The sequence below is a fragment of the Macrobrachium nipponense genome, chromosome 36 (assembly GCF_015104395.2).
Source record: "Macrobrachium nipponense isolate FS-2020 chromosome 36, ASM1510439v2, whole genome shotgun sequence".
In the NCBI taxonomy this organism is placed as follows: Eukaryota; Metazoa; Arthropoda; class Malacostraca; order Decapoda; family Palaemonidae; genus Macrobrachium; species Macrobrachium nipponense.
Window position 1 is genome coordinate 56,289,357 of NC_087220.1, and position 17,047 is coordinate 56,306,403.

At 36.3% G+C, this 17,047-nt stretch overlaps 1 long non-coding RNA gene across 4 annotated transcripts in view; it reads left to right on the top strand.

Moving 5' to 3' along the window:
* LOC135203690 (uncharacterized) overlaps window positions 1-17,047 on the top strand; it is a 336,388-nt gene that overhangs the window by 298,195 nt on the left and 21,146 nt on the right. For all 4 annotated transcript variants that reach the window (XR_010311993.1, XR_010311994.1, XR_010311992.1 and 1 more), the window contains 2 exons: window positions 1,420-1,647; window positions 1,879-2,028. This is a non-coding gene — a long non-coding RNA (uncharacterized LOC135203690). The remainder of the gene's footprint in view (window positions 1-1,419; window positions 1,648-1,878; window positions 2,029-17,047) is intronic.

A 17,047-nucleotide genomic window follows, 5' to 3' on the forward strand; every position in this document is an offset into this window, starting at 1 on the left:
TATCACACTTAATAGCATTAGTAGCGGTCGTAGTAATATTAATGGTAAAGCTAAAACTCCGTAATATTAATAATAATAATAACCTGGTATAGTTCCAGTTTTCAAATGATTAGCATTTTCACACCTAATAGGAAATTTTTAGTATTTTCACATTTAATAGCATTAGTAGCGGTCGTATTAATATTAACGTTAATGCTAAAAACGCTGTAATAGTAATGATAATAATAAAAGAACGCACTCACAACGCAAAAAGCGTATTAGCCTAGTACTCCGCCCTCCAACCGCCAGGCCTCGTTCTCTCACTCTGCTTGTGGAGTCACACACACTCCCATTCGCCCATTGTCCTCTCGATCAAATTTTCATGCTTTAGTAGCATGAGATTGGGGGGGTTAGGGAGGGGTGGGGGAAGGGTACCTAGAGGAAGAAGAAGGGGGTTGCTAAGTGGGGAAGGGGCAATACGCCGTTCGAGTAAGTTCTTGTAATGAGAGTTGTGTGTGTGTGTGTATGTATGTTTGTACATTTGTCTTGAATGAACTGGTTTTGGGGGTTGTGTTTTCGTTGGTTGTCAATAACCTGTTTGTTTTGTGTAGGGAATGGCTGGCTATATACATAGGCTTATAGGGCATAGGCATAAACAGACACGTACACTTACACACGTGTATGTATACTATATAATTATTGTGTGTGTTTGCTTATGTGTGTCTTGTAGGCCTATGTATTAAGCGGGAAATGGCGAGTTCCACTGACATCACACGTATCAATTTATTAACCAAAAAGGTTTTAGATCGACACGTGTCGTACTTGTGTTGGTGTTGGTGCAAAGTTTTTCAATCAATCAAGCAGGTGGGTGTGAGAAATGCGTTTACTTAAATACTAATGGAATTGGTGTTTGATATTAGTGCTCCTGAATAAAAGCTAATGTTTTACTTCGTCGAAGCCAGAAATTTGAGAATATGTTCCTGAGCTAAATTGCTTTGAAATGGAGTATAGCACCTTTTTTTTATTTTTAATGTTAATTCGGGAAAATGCACATCATTATAAACCCCTAATACATATTCATTCTCCAAATACAAGTTCAGGGTACCGGAAATAATAACGGAATACTTACGTTTCTGTGGGAATTGGTAATATATAAATAAGTATGCAATTTTATTTAAACTTTTATTATTGATAAAAACACCATAGCTCGCTCCCTCTTTCATATTCGTCTGCTTAACTACAGGTTTTCCAATTTCCATCACATGTAAGTTTGCTAAATCAGTGGGTCTTTTGGCATGCTCATTATAAATGTGTGCATATTGATAATAACATTAATAATGATAGTAATTATTATCAGTGATGCCAATACTCTATTTAATTTCATGAAGTCTGTAAAATATATCCATTGATGTTTCATTAAACATTTTCATTTTATTGCAGACTTGAGTATTTGGACGAGTTGGCTGGGGTCGGAATGGCCGTAGTTTGGCAGCATATTTCAGCTATAGGGAATTGCTTGTAATCAGGAAACGTTTCTCAGAAGTACTCGATTGATTTTGGGACCACGATGTATTGTACCCAGGGGAATCACAAGTGAAGAAGTTAATGCTGTTTGTAACTTATTTTTGAAGATTTACCTGTGGATTGGTTAACCTGTATTATAAACTGGTAAGTGCTTGAGGTGGCAAGGTATTTTAGTAGTATAGCTTAGGTACTGGAAACGGAAATTTTTAATAAGGTTGCCAGTGATAAAATTAGGCTATCAGCAAATATTACCCATACAGTTTTGAAAGGATTCGTCTATAGTATATGCAGTTTCATGCTAAGTCCTTTGATATCACTGTAAATCGTTTTGTTCTCATGAGTAAGTTTCGTTGTTTTTGTTTTTTTTTTCTGCAGGCAGATGTGGTTCCAAATGTTCCTTGCCAGGATTGTAATGTTTGGTCTCACACCTCCAGAGTAGCTTAGGTTGGGCAGCTGCATGTACTTCATTTGATTTAAATAATGATAACTTACAGTATTTGTGAGGATTTTATGAGCTACTTGCAGGTGAGTTTCAGTATATTTGTTTGCCCTTATAAAAAAAAATGGGTTAATATTTGTTAATTTGTCGAAAATTTATGTATTTTGTAATCCCAAGCTGTAGAATAGTCCATTCAAGAAAATTAACTTCCATAAACTCATTGGTGTTTATATATTGTACGTAACATATTTTAAGGTAATTGTAAGAACACGTCAGAAATTTGGGTAAATTTTACATGTGTACAGTACCTTTAGATACACAAGCTCAGATTACACAATGCCCAATGCTTTCAACTAGTCCAGTTTTCATGGTTTACTTGATTTTTGGCCATTATGTGTTAGTGCTTTAGTCCAGTGACATTTGGAATCACAGATTGCAATAAAAGCAGCATTTCCATGAAGGTCCTCTTAAAAAAAATTATTCTCAGCAAGGAATAGCAAAACCTCAACTTTTCACTTTCCAAGCTGAGAGCAAGGGTGACTTAGGTGAAGGAGAAGCCAGGATAAAAAGGGAGGTCCCTTCTTATCAGGGTAAGGCTTGGCCATGTAGATTAAGTTACAATATGCAGGTATGAATTGGGACATGACATCTTAGGTTAGATTAGGGGTTAGGTTAAGTCAACGTAAGTTGGGTGTGGTCATCAAATATTGAAACCTTTCATCTAACCAGATCAAGACCTATTAGCCAGGGTAAATTTAAATTCAGGTAGGATGAGATGTATGCATTTGAGAATAACCTTTGACCTCTGATGATGAAATTGTAAACGTGGAACAGACCTAGACTTGATGGGAATTTTGGCAGAAAGTTCACAGGGCAGAGGAGAGAGGAGGGAACTCAGTTCATCTTTAGGCACTTTAAACAGCAGGGTATTTTCTCATCTTTATTTAAAATGGCAGAAATCAAAAGCCTTGAGGGCACTTATTCATTGCTGGTTTTTTGGCGTGTGAACCTCCGGAACGATGTATTTCCAGGTTCTTACAGTATATTATATTATACATAATTTTGAATTGAAATTGTCATTGAGGAAAAAGATGATTACAGTGCATTTCATGGTGCACTGTAAATATGGCAGGGGTACTCTGTATCTCTCTTTTGTACACAGCTACATTGCATTATCTTACTTTTCTTCCATTCTCTTTGGCTTCTTACATAGCTGTTCAATTTCGTGGACCTATGTTTTGCTTTATTTTAATATTGTGTACCACATAAAAGAGCATTTTATTGCTCTCTCAAATACCCTTTGCAATCTTCTCGCCTGGCTTAATGACTGCAACCTTTTTGGACTCTGGTTTTCCTTATTTAAAAACAAGTACTTTTGGTGAGCCTTTTGGACTCTGTTAAAAATCAAAGTACTTTTGGTGAACCTTTTGTGGAAATTGAAATCAGTTTGCTCAATTCAACTTTGTTAAATTGGAATCAGTTGACTTGGTTCAACTTTGTAAATCGCTCATATATAGTACAGTAGTACCTCGTACTTCGACCTTAATCCGTTCCTGAAGGCTGTTCGAAGTACGATTTGTTCGAAATATGAAACAAATATCCCCATAGGAAATAAAGGGAATCAGGATAATTCGTTCCAGCCAGCCCAAAAAGTTCCCCTTTTCATATTTTTTCTATTATTAATGTGTTCAAAAGTTAAATGAAGAGTGTAAAGTAATGAAACAGTAGGTTATATGAAGTAAAATTTTCTAAATTTAATTTTTTCTGTGTACGACTTACGAACTGTTTGGTAAAAATGGCGCCGGCCGGCTGGGGGAGGAGGGAGGAGAGACGGGAACCCTTTGAGCAAACCAACAGGTTGCAGTATGCAAAGGTTGATAACAAAATAAATTTTATTCACATTAGGTACAAAGATAATCGAAGGAATCGATAGTGTGTGTGTGTGCGATTAATCGTGTCTGAGAGAGAGAGTAATCATCGTGTTTACACTTGGTTCTTAAGTGCACGAAATAGATAAATTATGCCACAATACATAAACTTACTGTTGGCAAACGGCAGACTTTTAAAACAAACGTGATTTTACAAACAAATAAGTTATAAGTGAAGAATGAAAGAAATGGAAAGAGAGATAAAATAACTTTAAACAAGGAAGCCGCTTAAACAAATAATCGAAGGCATGAGGCAGAAGCTGAAAGCGGCGTCAGTTTGTTTATTACAGAGCTGGTTACTTTTACAGTAGTAAAGAAATCGTAAAAAGCAATTATCACTAAATTGGTATTTTACCGTAACAAAAATAAGTGATTTGGGGAGATCGAGTGGAAGTGAAAGAAGTGGGAGACTAATCATTCCAGAGATCGGCTAATAAGTCAATGGGAACCAGAGCCGTTCTCTCTCTCTCTCTCTCTCTCTCTCTCTCTCTCTCTCATCGCACCGAACACGGAATCGAGCAAGCGTTTTTTTTTTTTTTTACCGCAGAGAATAGAGAAGGTAGCGCAGTACAAGTACATGGGTGTCATACTTAATAACAGGTGTCATAAATTGTATGAAGTTAAGAGAATAGTACAGGCTTCAGCAGCAAGGTTACGCCTTCTTTGGAAAGTAGCATGTGGCTCTGTGGGTGCAAGTGTACCTATGGTGAAGCGACTTTATGCATCTATGATAAGATCAATAATTGACTACAGTAGTAGCATGTTGCTGCCGCTGAGGAAGAGCTATATTGGTATCCTAGAAATCATCCAGAACAAGGCAGCAAGAAGTATAATAGGGGCACCTAAAAGTGTCAGGCAAGAAATATTGAGGAATGAGGCAGGTCTGCATCCAATACATCACAGAATAGCAAGAACAGCAATCATCCAGTTGTATAGGTCCATCATGACGGATGATGATGGATTAACAAGAGATACTCTAATTCACAGCTATCCTAGAAGATTAAAGAATGGTTGGGTTACTGCAGCAAGACAATTAATAGAGGATTCTAGCAAGAAAGAATACTTAGATGTAACCAAGATAGATGTAAAAGACATCCCCCCATGGAACATACCAGAGACTGAGATATTGCTATCAGCTTTAAAAGGGAAAAAGGAAGAGATGAATCCTGCATTGCTGAAGGATGACTATTTTCAGAGGCTGGACAGTATTCAAGGGGAACGGGTACACTATTACACAGATGGGTCACTTCTGGAAGATGGTAGAGCAGGAAGCGGGGTAACTGTATATCAGAATGGAGAGGAGGTATACTCTCTGTCATTACGATCATCAGATGGATGCTCCATATTACAGTCAGAACTTCTAGGTATTACAGCTGCCCTGAGTATCATAAATAGGAATAAGGGCAATGCCATAATAGCAACAGATAGCCTGAGTGCCTTGCAATCACTAACACCAAGAAAAGCTGAATCAAATATCATAGTGAGAAGAGCTATAGACCTGCTATCACAGATCAGAAGAGCCGACAAAATGGTTGCATTCATATGGGTGCCTTCACACATTGGAATCAAAGGCAATGAGAGAGCCGACGAGCTTGCTAAAGAAGGCGCAAGGAAGGAGAGAGTGGATTACAAACTGACACCATCCCTGAGTATGTTGAAGGACTCAGTTGGTATGGAAATAATGCAAAGATGCAATGAGAGAATAGAGATGCTCAAAGAAACACACTCATCAATAAGAAAATACCTTGAAATTACTGGAGGTAAACCACCTGACTACAAACTTTGTGGACTGGAGAGCAGAAGAGAGCAAACAACATATAGCAGACTAAGGATGCAGAGCCGATACCTTTGGGAGGTACTGCCAGCTGTCAGTCCATCAGAAACATGCTGCAGACTATGTGGCGAGTTAAGGAAGCACACTCTAAGTCATTATCTCGTGGAGTGTGAAGAGGTTACTCATTACAGGCCACAGGGACTGAGTGAAGTTGACCTACTCAAGCATTTTCTGCAACCTGGTGTACTGAAAAGGGTTATCAATACTCATCCAAAATTTGCTTGCTCCAGATAGTCAATAGACTTTTATATATTGTATCTTGTACAAAATCAAATTGTAGTATGTTTTATTCACTTAGTAGCATAAGAAATAATTGTTGTATTTCTACTTTGTTCTTATAATATTTTCTTAAAATCTTATGTTTTGACCTCATCTAAATGCAATTCTTTCAGCAAAATAATTATCTGTATATTGTGCAAAACTAAATTGTAGTATACATTTTATTCTTTAGTTACCTGTTAGTACCAATGAAATTGTTATGGGCCTTTTTTTTATATAACTTATATTTAAAATTTATATGTTGACTCATCTAAATGTAACTCATTCAGTTAAATCTCTAAATTAGCATATTGAGCATAAAACTACATGGTAGAACATACTATTTTGGAACCTCGTGTTAACATCATTAAAACTGTTGTATATCTAATTTTTCTTATAATATTTATATAAAATCTGATGTGTTGACCTCATCTGAATGTCATTCCTACTGCCAAGTAATTATTTCAAATTTTAACCTGTTATAAAGTAAAACATTGCTCATTATTTACTCCATAGTATACCACATGTTACTCCGTAGCAATTGTGTACATCAACAGAAACCTGATAAAATGTGTATCTTGTATAGCAGACATTCAAATAATTTTTTTTTATATATTTTGAAAAATATATATAAAAGTTCAATATCTTGTAATACTTAAGACTAATTATTCAATGCAATCACTTAATGGGTAATTCCTATTCAACATATTGTAATTTCCCAATATAGTTTTCTTTAATTATTTAAATTTTGTAATACTACCTGAGTACCATATCAGCCCCGATGAATGACGTTTGTCTAGTAATCAATAGGGTGGAAAAGGTATGAAGTATAATACCACAGCCAATGCCATTCATTCAAGAGGGCTTTCCCCTCCACGCATACCGCGTCCGGGTTGCCTGTTGTGCTGTGCTTTGTAAGCTTTTTTTGCACAATAAATTGTTTTCTCTCTTTTACCGTATTGCTTTTGTTTTCATGTTTTATCATTATGTTAAATTTATTGTGAAATATAATTTTTTAAGTGAACTGGTACTGCTTTTACGTACATATTATAGTAAAGATTTTACTGTCTCTTCTCTCCTCAACAGTACCACGACGCACGATAAATTAAAATCATTCATTCATTATTCCTAAAAAATATAAACGCTACCTCCCTCTACCTCAAGTTAGCTGTGTATCACCGCAATGACGAATGATTTTGTCAATCATTTGTGCTAAATTTTATTGTGAAAAGCTTTGTTCTTTCATTTACTATTTTGTTAATATTATTCAACTCAAGGTCTAAAGAGCATAGGAGGTCTTGTCAGCGCTGACCCAAAATAAGCTGCTTCTGCGCAGGTCGAGAGCGTGACATCAACTCAACCTCGCCTTAGGCTACCACGAGGAAGGTCCTTTATTAATCCAACGGACAACAGCAAATACTATACGTGTTTGCGGATGCTCTACATCTAGATAAGCTTTTTAGAAATAATTCTCTTGACCATGGATTCATATTGCCGGATGGTACAGTAAGTTCCAGAAGTGAAGCGACAAATTTCAAAATTGATCGTACTTCTTTAGAAACCCTCGTGGGGTTGCCAGTTAGTATATTTTATTCCAATTACTGTCATCCTCTTCATCTGATAATAAGTATCAGTGATTAACTGTAGAACCACAGAAGGTATTTCCCCAGTGAATGGTCAGTGTTAGTTCAATAATTGTTTATTAGAAAAAAAAAAAAGATAATCCTCCCTCAAAGTAAAACAAAAACAAAAAATCCCCGTAGAAACATCTGCGGCTCTCTATGTGTGATATCGAGTGTTCACTATTGAGTGGCAGCAGGAACCGAGTGCATAAGCATTGACCTAATGTGATTTGTAAATTAACTTCCTACTTTTATAGCGTCATATCGAAAGTCATTATGATTTCTTTTGATAAAGCACAAAGAAGTTTAACATCTGATTAAATGAAATATAAATAAGACACAAGTTGGTGTAAAAAAAAAATCCAAGTTACATGCGCGTTTAGCATTAGCTACATGGTTAGGCCTATTTCAAGAATCAAGGGAGTATATTTTCCAGTTTGTTATTTAATAATTTCGTCGAATTCCTCAATTGTGCAAATTTTTGCATGTGGAATTGCGTTCAGGGTCGCATCAAACAAGAATGTTCGTAGGTTTCCAAATTTTTTTTTTTCAGTGCATAAGTGAGACTATTCTTGTCCATACGATCCGGAGTGTGAATATTCTTGTTGAGTATTACTTTGATTCGAGTATCTCCTCTCTCTCTCTCTCTCTCTCTCTCTCTCTCTCTCAGGACCTTTGGGGGGGGGGGGGGGGGGGGGGGGGTACCTTTGCGGTCTGTCGCCTAGTCACCTGAAGGTAGCAGCAGCAGTTAAGAGCCTTTCTCGAAGATGGTGTTTTATGCTCGGTCCAAGAAGCTAAAATCAGAACTACCAACCAAAACCAACTTCTCTGTTGAATCTAGGTACATTCATGGTTGATTACGTTTGATGTTGCGGAGATTTTCCCTTTACATTCTATTGATGCATGCATGGTTTTATGCATCTTCGCTAAAATAATTGATAATACACTATGATATTAAATATTTGTTTCCACATTGCTCGAGATATACATTGGTAATGTTGGTAATCCTGTGTTGAACGAAAATATCAAATTGTTTCATTTCTTTAGTTTGGAGTAATTAATATACTTTGAAATAATTACTATTACCGTGATTTTTTCTTATGATTGTTAGAAATATAATAGATTTGATATTTGTGCATCATATGTTAGCTTTATTTTGCTTGACAGAGCTTTCACTGTAGAATAAAAATAAGTTTTTCAGCTACGTGTTGTAGTTGCCAGTTAGTGAATTTCGAACGAAATCCTCTGAAATTTGTCGCTTCACTTCTGGAACTTACTGTACACGTACAATTGCCTCAAAATGTTCCTTTACCCCGTCCCCTTCTTTTTCATGATAATGGTCTGGTAACACAGCAATGAAGCCTGTTTGTCTTGTAACGATGGATGTGAATGGTCGAACTGTTGGATGCCAATGTTCATATTTTCTAATCACTACTGTAGACAATATGTTAATGATATACAAATAATAGCTCACATTACCAGTGAACTGATTCGCTGTTAAACAAATAGAAAAATAGTATAGTAACAGAGGAATAAAAATAGCAATGGTAAAAATCATATTCAGTCCTTAGTAACCATAATCGTCAACCTTTGTTCCATTCAGGTGTGGCTGTGCAGGCGTTTGCTGGAATCCTACTTTTGTTCATGGTAGATCATTATTAGGTGTCAATTTCAGAACGTTATTTGAATGGAAATACGCTTTGGATTTACACAATCCATCTATTTATAAAGTAATGAAATTATAAACCGCAAATACCAAGACATATAAACATAATTTCATAAAGCAATTATGATAGCCATTGAGAGGTTACGATATGGAAGGCTTTGGGGAAAAATTATAGACCACCAAATGTATAAAGGAACTAATGTATCCAGTGTGTCACTCATACTTGTTTTTTATTCGAGCCACTTCTCACCAGAGTAGCCTAGATGGAAATTTCTCTGGCCGGTATTTAACTCAAGTCATCCGAGTAACAACACACCTTAACCACCCTGATGGTCCTTATATACCAACCCAAGAGTGGATAAAAAGGAATAGTTTGCTGTCGATATGAGTTTTCATCTCAGCCTTTCGTCTCGTGGGATTCGTGACTGGATTTCTTGTCGCTTCAGTCTCGAATTTGTCGACTATTTATGATCCCGGGGATTTGTCAGGTCAGTGACTCCAAGATACATTTTTGCTATTTTTGCATCCATGTCCATCAATTTTTATTTTTTTTTAATAAAAATTTAATTGAAACTGAATTTGATTAGTTTTTGTGTGTGAAAATGAGCACTAAACTAATCTTGAAGGGAACACGTAGTTCAGTTGGCTACATCCACTATAAATGTTATTCATTCTTTTTCATGTTTAACAAGCATTGTTCCTGGTTCCTGTAATTGCAGCTTTGTAGTATCCTGCCCCCTTCCCCGATTAGAGCATCGGTGTCAGTTTTTGCTTTCCTTCTCGTTAGGATAAAATTAAATGAGCGTCCGTTTAATCAACGACCGTCCGAACCCCCATTACTGATTCTCCAGCCACCGCCCCCCCCTCCCCCCCCCTTACCTCCAATCCCACCCTCCCTCCATCCTCAGGTAGCCCTGCAACCTCCCAGGTCACTCCTCACGAGATGTGGTGTGGAAAAATCAGTAATCCTAATATTTCAACGGTTGCGTGACCATTCTTTCCCCTTTTTTACAAAGCTCTGGAACTGCAGTCTAATAAGTTCTGTTTGCCTTTGCTTAAAGGTCAACCCTTGATATTTTAATATCTTGTTTCTTGTTCTTGATTTTTCTGGGAGGGGGTTTTGGTTTGGTAGCACCCAATTCATTCATTCTCCTCATGATTAGAAAGCAGCATTACTTTGGTCTAACAGAATTTAGTGTTGCCGTTGACGTGGTAGCCAAAAGGCTTCTACAAATGATTAACCTGTTATTTAATTTTCTTAGTAAATTTGATTTGACTGGCATTTCACCAAGTTTAATTTTCCTTTCGAAGCAAAGAAATCCATTACAACCTATTAAATATGTTTATAAGATGCAGATAAAGCTTTCTGACAGATCAGGATATAATTCTGAGATGAAAGTGTTTTTGAAAGTAAAGCAACAGGATGCACAAACTTTTTGTTCCTTCTTTTGGTGCTTTTCCTTTCATCGCCAACCAAACCTACATATGAGAAGTGAAAGACGTTTTACATACACACAACACACACTGCACTTACGGTAGTGTAGAGACCACGAGGTTGGATTATTCTGACCTTAGCCTAGGCCTATGTCTGACATTGGACTACCATGACTGACACTGACATCTTCTCTGTCTTCAGCCCTCGAAAATTTAGGCCGAGGCCACAATTTGCATAATGTATGTCATTGGTTTCGAGACTAAAAGGCCAGATTCGTCTGACCTTGGCCTAGGCCTACATCTTGAGCAGGACATTAATCGAATGACTCGTTAACTTAGTCTAGGGTTTTATGTCCTTGATGATTTAATCTGAAGCCGCAATTTATTTGATGTGTTTTAATAAAGACTAAACACTGTTTTGCATTGTTGAAGTCCCCAGGTATATATATAACTACTTACTGAAGAGCAAGCAGCATTGAAGTCTCCAGAAATATGGACAACTACTTAACCCTTATTAGACAGGTAAATATATCAATATGCAGCTAATCAAGCTGGGTAAACTTTGAGGTGGGACAGTTTACGAAACAATGCATCAGTGGAAAGAGGAAGATATGCAGGAATATGGATAACTACTTACTGGGGAGTAGTGTTGAAGTCTCCAGGAATAGGGATAACTACTTACCGGAGGCAGCATTGAAGTCTGCTATTGGAGACTTCAATGCTGCCTCCAGTAAGTAGTTATCTGTGTCATGGAGACTTCAATGCTGCCTCCAGTAAGTAGTTATCTATATTCCTGGAGACTTCAATGCTGCCTCCAGTAAGAAGTTATCTATATTCCTGGAGACTTCAATGCTGCCTCCAGTAAGTAGTTATCTACATCCCTGGAGACTTCAATGCTGCCTCCAGTAAGTAGTTATCTATCCTGGAGACTTCAATGCTGCCTCCAGTAAGTAGTTATCTACATCCCTGGAGACTTCAATGCTGCCTCCAGTAAGTAGTTATCTGCATCCCTGGAGACTTCAATGCTGCCTCCAGTAAGTAGTTATCTGTGTCATGGAGACTTCAATGCTGCCGCCAGTAAGTAGTTATCTAATCCTGGAGACCTGTTCCATCCTGCCTCCAGTAAGTTAGTTATCTATAATTCCTGGAGACTTTAATACTGCGTCCAGTAAGTAGTTATCTTTTTAATTTTTTATTCTTTTTTGGGGAGACTTCAATGCTACCTCCAGTAAGTATTATCTATATTCCTGAGACTTCAATGCTGCCTCCAGTAAGTAGTTATCTATATTCCTAGAGACTTCAATGCTGCCTCCAGTAAGTTAGGTATCTGCATCCCTGGAGACTTCAATGCTGCCTCCAGTAAGTAGTGATCTATATTCCTGGAGACTTCAATGCTTGCTGCCTCCAGTAAGCAGTGATCTATATTCCTGGAGACTTCAATGCTTCTCTCCAGTAAGTAGTTATCTACATTCATGGAGGCTTCAATGCTTCTCTCCAGTAAGTAGTTATCCATATTCCTTGAGAAAGCACCACAGTTAAGGCCTGAAAGTACTCAAGTTTAAGTAAAATACTATATTAATACTTACAAGTAAACAATTTATATTCAGTAATCTTGTGGCTTTCTTTTTTCAAATTAAGGAATGTTATGAGAATGGAAATTTGACAATGGAGGGACATATAGCTTTAATCAATCTGTATTGCTTGAGTCCTATAACAGAGGCTAATACAAAATTATGCTTGTGAAAAACACTGAACATGACAAGTGTGTGGTACTACATAGTTTTCAGATATTTGCTATAGATTCATTTATGAAACCAGCAGATTTTAATAAAGAAAACTCATAATTATATAATTACAAAAAGCTTGGGTGTTTTACTTTTTAGCAATGATTATGACCAATAACCAGCTCAAATAAGGGGAAAATTGAGTCATTCAAGTTAAATGTAAAGAAATAAACTCAAAACCTGACGAATACTGAAAGCAAAAGCAATTCAATCCAGCTCTTATTTCTATGTATCTTCCCATTTAAGGTGCATCTGGTTGCAAGGTCAAATTGCTAATTGTATACATATAAATATTCAGTATTAAAAGAGAAATACCTTACAAAGCCCCGAATTACATTATGCAGAGTAATGTCGTTGTTAAGTGGGTCTTTGACAACCTATGATTTCTCGAACTACCACCACAGTTGTCATGAACTCATATGAACCTCACTCACTATTCTGCGAATGATCATCGTGGAGTTTACTTTCATAAAAATGAAAATACAATTGATGATTTCTTCACATGTGAAGGGAAATTTTAAATATTGAATGAGATATTTGAAACAGTTAGTTTGACTTGCAATCACTTGTTTCACACCCTCACTAATATTGCTGTGTCGCCATCCACGAAGACACAGCAATATCGGTGAGGGTGTGCGATGGGCACTAAATAATGATCTACCAGGAACAAAAGTATGATCCCAGCAAACGCCTGCAACAGCCACACCTGAATGGAACAAAGGTTCACAATTATGGTTAGTAAGGACTGAATATGATTTTCACCATTGCTATTTTTATTACTCTGTTACTATACGATTTTTCTATTTATTTAACAACTTAATTCACTGGTAATGTAAACTATTATTCTTATATCATTAATATCATTAACACATTAGTGATTAGAAAATATGAGCATTGGCATCCAATATCTCGACCATTCATGTTTGTCGTTACAAGACAAACAGGCTTCACTGCTGTGTTACCAGACCATTTTCATGAACCATAATGGGATGGGGTAAAGGAACACTTTAAGGCAACTGTATGTAGTACGTATGCTCACAATAGTCCAGTTAGAGAGCTAATAAAGAGGAATGCAGTGATCTTCGGACAGCTTATATTTCATTCAGCTTGTTGATAGATAGTTTGATCCGTTTTATTCGCGACTGCCAACAGATAAAAAATCATCAAGAAATGTTTACGTGACTAAGCCTGTAAATGCAAGACAAAATCTTTCAAGACATGAATAGAACCGCTAGAGAAATGAAAGCGATGAAAAGTACAATGCTCTATCCTTTGTCTAACTTGCTGAAAATGGCAAAATAAAAACTTGGCATGACGTATACTCTAAATTACAGACTAAATCAGGTTGGGTTGGGGCATTTTTTTAGTTGCAAAGTCAAATGGGAGCGTACCATCAGCACCCATCACCAGTTGCATTTAAACATCGTCTCAGAGCCCACCTTTTAGGAAAAGACAGCACACTTGGAAACTCAAAGAGCAACGTTTAAAACTGCAACAGTGAAAATGTAACATCCGCCTCATTTTCCCATGCCCCTGAAAGCAAGGTGCATCATTCGAAGACGAAGGAAATTCCCTTCAGAAAGAACCCAGTATATCAGCAATTTTATTTTGCTTACCAATGTTTAATAAGGATGATCAAAGTGATGACTTCAAAGACCAGGAAGTTGAAGAACAAACATGGGAAGATGCCATAGAAGAAGAAGAATAAGGTTTGCGATATGTTGGCGGGTTCGTTGCTCACAAGTTTCCACAACTGGAACATTTAGGAGCAAAAGTAGCAAAAAAAGATGACACAGAGATTGGTGCCATAAGCATTTAGTGAGGGGAAACTAAAGAAACCTAGTGTTTCTTGATCATTTGAAATGTATGGATAAGATGTTTGATTCTCACCATGGGAGAAAAATGTTTTAGCAGCCTTAAAAGGAGCGATAATTAAATTAGCAGATATACTTAGCAGTCACATCCAAATAAATTCAGAAGTCGAAATATTTTGTTCCTTGCCATACGGATTTTAGAATTCGAGATTTGAACAGACACATTAGTAGTTCCGGAAAAGCGGTGAATAGATTGAAAAAGTTAGCGACATGGCTATATATGTGCAAAATGGGATTTTATGGAGATCTGCTAAATGTGTATAATTTAGAAATATATTTATATTATTGTTTAGAATGTTCTTTAGAACTCACTCATGATTATTTAATATATCAAAATATAGTTTTTATTCTGACTTATTTTCCTTCGGAAACAGATAATAGTATTTAATAACGGAAAAAAGAAGAAACCAAAGGTAGGTTTTCTATAATTTCAATGTTATTTGGTGAAAATGTTCTAATGAACTCTCTTATGATTATTCTTTTTAACATCGTAGAATGAAGAACCTTCATCTGACTATTAATATAATTATCGAATAGCTTAGAGTATTTAGAAAAATAAAAAAAAGAGAAAGTAAGGCAGGATTGCTATAGGTTAAGGGGCCTGACTGCGGCTATTGTGACGTCACGCACCTAGCCATTTAATCCTGTACCCCAGTGTAAGCTGCGAGTGACAAGACATATTCTCTAGACCTTGGTTCAACTAGACCGTCTCACTCGGCGCACCGAGCACTGGCTCAATTAAGGTTTTTTTTTCCTTTTTTCTGTATTGCATTTGACTGTTTTCATATTTTATCATTACGTTAAATTTATTGTGAAATGACATTTTATTTTTTATGTGAATTGGTACTGCTTTTACGTACATAGTATAGTAAAGATTTTACTGCCTCTTCTTCTATCCTCAACAATAACACGACGCACGATAACTTAAAATCATTCATTCATTATTCCTAAAAAATATAAACGCTACCTCAAGTTAGCTATGTATCACCCCAGTGACAAATGATTTTGTTAATCATTTGTGCTAAATTTTATTGTGAAAAGCTTTGTTCTTTCACTTACTATTTTGTTAATATTGTTCAACTAGACCGTCTCACTGGCTTAAGTAAGAATTGTTTTTCTCTTTTTTTTCTGTATTGCATTGTTTTCATATTTTATCATTACATTAAATTTATTGAGAAGTTCCCTTTTTATGTGAATTGTTATTGCTTTTGCATACATACCGTGGTATTTTTAACTCTCTCTTTTTCTCTCCTCAACATATCAACGCTCCCTCGTTCAGTGTCAAGTCAGCTGGGCTTGAAGTCACTGCGGTTATGTACGATTTTATACATCTTTTATGCTAAATGTTACATTGAAAGCTAAATTTCATATTAAATGCTTTATACTTTTATGTATTTTGTCGAATAATGTTATCTTTAAACTATATATTGTAAATGAAAAAAAGTTTATGCAGTTTAACTTGTAATCTTACAAGTATAAACTAGATAATTAGTCAGTTTGAAGTACGAGCATTTGTTCGATAAACGATACAAAATTCTCTAAAATTTTGTTCGAAAAACGGAAAGTTCGACAAACGAGGTACTACTGTATAACTATTTGGCAGCTACTAAATAAATTGTACAGTACTTAGTACATTTTCTTTAATGGCTCATGTATACAGTCATTGTCTAAGAAAGGCTGATTGATTGATTGATTGAATATAGGATTTAGGCATTAAGCCAAGCACTGGGGCATCAAAGGCCATTCAGCGCTATATAACAAAATTCATTCAATCATAATATCTGTATACTCACACCATTTAGTACCATTTTAACCTTTAATATCAATCGCAACACTTTCATACAATAAAATCTAGATGTGAAATAAATAAGGATTAAAAGGGTAAAATAAATAATAAATTAATAAAATCAATATAGCTCGTAATATAACCCAATACTTTGTATAAATTTTCTCAAGTTCAGGGTATTACAGTTTTCCCCAGTATATCTCTCAAAGGTTTGTCCTGGAGTAAATGTGTCCTCCTCTGAAGATTAAAACAGGACAATCAACTAAATATGCTTAACATCCATTGTCACTTGACAGGTATTACAGTGAGGGGCCTGTCTCCCTTCCCCACTCTTCATTAAATATTGTGCGTTGCATGTGTATGGCCAATACGCAGCCTAGTTAAAATAATGGTATCCCTCCTACTTGTAGCATTACAAGATGACATTTCTTTATCCACCAATGGTGGATGTGTTTCAATTTTGTATTTGGTGGGTCAGTTCAGACCATCGAGCCTGCCACTTATTTTTACAGTAAAGATGAATCTCACTTTTAAGATCTTTGTAAGGAATACTAAAGGGGGATGGATTACTTAGCCCTGAAGCTTCCTTTGCTGCCTTATCTACTTGTTCATTTCCATCCACCCCAACATGGGCAGGGACCCAACAGAAGTGAACACTGATACTCTTCCTAGATTGCAGAAGTACTAACCAGTCCTGCACCTCTTGTACTAGATGATGGCCTGGCATAATTTGTTTTAATGAGAGTAAAACACTATTGGAATCCGTAAAAATTGTATAAAAACTATTTTGGTGGCCATTTTTAAAATATGTTGGACTGCGAGAATATTGCGTACAGCTCAGCAGTAAATACTGAACAAGAGGATGGGAGTTTCCTTCTAATAACAGTATCCCCCACCACAGCTGCACTTCCAACTCCTG